The sequence below is a fragment of the Zalophus californianus genome, chromosome 16, assembly GCF_009762305.2.
Source record: "Zalophus californianus isolate mZalCal1 chromosome 16, mZalCal1.pri.v2, whole genome shotgun sequence".
NCBI lineage: Eukaryota > Metazoa > Chordata > Mammalia > Carnivora > Otariidae > Zalophus > Zalophus californianus.
Window position 1 is genome coordinate 22,845,436 of NC_045610.1, and position 2,305 is coordinate 22,847,740.

Genomic DNA, 2,305 nt, shown 5'->3' on the forward strand with positions numbered 1-2,305 from the left:
TTTGGGAGTTCAGGTGCCTGACTTAAAGTCATCAAGTGCTAGCCCACAGTAGGGACCCAATATTAATTTTGTCTAATCTCAAACTTGGGACATACAAGAATCCTCTCTAGAAAGATACATAAAAAGATACTTTGGGGACTTAATGACTGTCTAGGTCAGAAGAAAAACATTCCTGCATTCCTTCTTTGCCACCTTTAAAATGCATGAAAGCCCACCCACTCATGTAGTTAACCATTACTGAGCTCCCAGACTATGCAAAGAGCAAAAGAAAAATTGAAATGGATCTTGAGCTCAGGGTGCCTGGGTCGCTCAGTCGGCTAAGCATCTGCCTTCGGCTCAGGTCATGCTCCAGGTTCCTGGGATCGAGCCCCGCGCGGGGCTCCTTGCTCGGCAGGAAGCCTGCTTCTCCCTCTGCCTCTTCTCCTTGCCCGACTTGTGCTCTCTCTCAAATAAATAAATAAAATCTTTAAAAAAAAAATGGCTCTTGAGCTCATGGGCAACAAATGCACAGGAAGATGAGTGGTAGAGAGAGGTTCTGATGTCTATCTAGACCATACTTGATGCATAAAAAGGGAGGCTGTCAGGGTGAGTGTGCACCAGTCACAGAGGCCAACGCCATCAGCAAAGGAAGCCAGAGGTGCTTGGGCACAAGAGGCAGCCTGGCCCGAGGCAGCCTGGCCCGAGGCACGCAAGGGGGACTGCTCAGTGCAGTGTGCCCCGAGTGGCGTGTGCAGGGGCAGCAGGCAGTGCGAGAGAAAGCTCTGGTCTGAGAGCAAGGTCTGAGGAGGAAGCAAGCTGTGAGGGACAAGGTCCTGCAGGATGTCACAGGTGGTCTGGAGCAGCAGCGAGGCCACGTGGTGATGGCCCTGGCACCCTGAGCTGGGGTTAGGACCTGGTGGGAAGACTGCTGTGCAGATGGCAAACTAAAGGCAACACAGAGATCCAAAGAGTCTGGCTTAGGAATCAGGAGTCCTAGGTTGCTGCTTTGCCACGGGGACCGTCACTTCTCTTTGGGCCTCAGCTTCCCTCTGTTAAGTGACAGGGTGGGGCACATGGTCTTTACAGGCCTCTCAGACCCCATTATTCCAGGGTCCTGACTCACCACATAGAGGGAACATGGCAGATCTGCCCAGGGCAGAGAGGGCAACCAGGCTCCACCTCGAATGCCCCCTCCAATTAGGAGGTCGTGCCTGCCTGGAGGGCCGTGCGGAGAAAAACTGCAAAACACTCCCGAGTTCCACAAAAACAGAATGCTTGGGAGATTGGTGAGACCCCCCCACCACCACCGGGGCTCAAAATGCTCAAATGGTAGGAGTGGCAGGGATTTGCCACCCCCTCGCTTAACGTCCCGTTTCCTATGATGGTTGTAGAAATGAGCCAACCACTCATGGTATGAGGATATGGAAGGTTCGTTTCTCCTGGGGTCCTTTCTGCAGGCAGCAGGGCCAGCCTCCCCCCAGTCCTAGGCTCCCCAACCCTTTCCTCACGCAGGCAGATACCCTGGAGCCGGTCTGCCGCTCACTCCTGATCCTCCATGCTTCCTGCTTCTGTCTCTGCTATGTTCATCATCTCATGTCCTATCTTCCCCCCGGAACTCTGCCCCCTCCTATTCCTGCAGCCAAGACACAACTAATTAATCACGACAGGCTCTCTAACCGAGAAAGGCGAACTTCCTTTAAAAAATGTGGACAGTAAACAATTCTGATCATTTCTCTACTTTGCCTTTTTATTATTCCTTCCCTGGTGTCCTCCTCTCCCCCCCAGCGAGGGCTACAGCTCTCAGATGGACGGCCACAGTGCCGCTAACAGACGGGGGGTTATTTCATACACTAGGGCACCAGGTTGTGGTACAGCTGTCAGGAAGAGAAGGGGAATTACATTGCATCTCAGAGCCACCGGCAATGAACTTCTGCATAAAGGACTAGATTTGCCATGTATTATTTACGCCAGCATCAATTTTCCCAGCTGCCTCTATTTACTGTGCAAATTCTCTCCTGTCTGTTTATGGGCAAGGCCATGGTTCAGCACCTCTGGCTGTGAGGCACCTCTATACTGTGGAGGGGCCCTACAGGGCACCATGCATAATAAACAAATAGCTGGATTCACTGTGGCCACATCCTCCCTTCCTGTTAAATTATATCCCTGGGACTGCAGCAAGTTCACAGTCTCACCTAGTCATGGTGATGCATGCAGGTGCGTGAAACCAAATAAGCAAGAGGAAAAAAAAGGAAGAACTGTTCTTTGGAACCTCACTAGGAGAAACTGAAAAACACCCTTCTGGGGGGAAATCAGGTGGCTCTGGGGC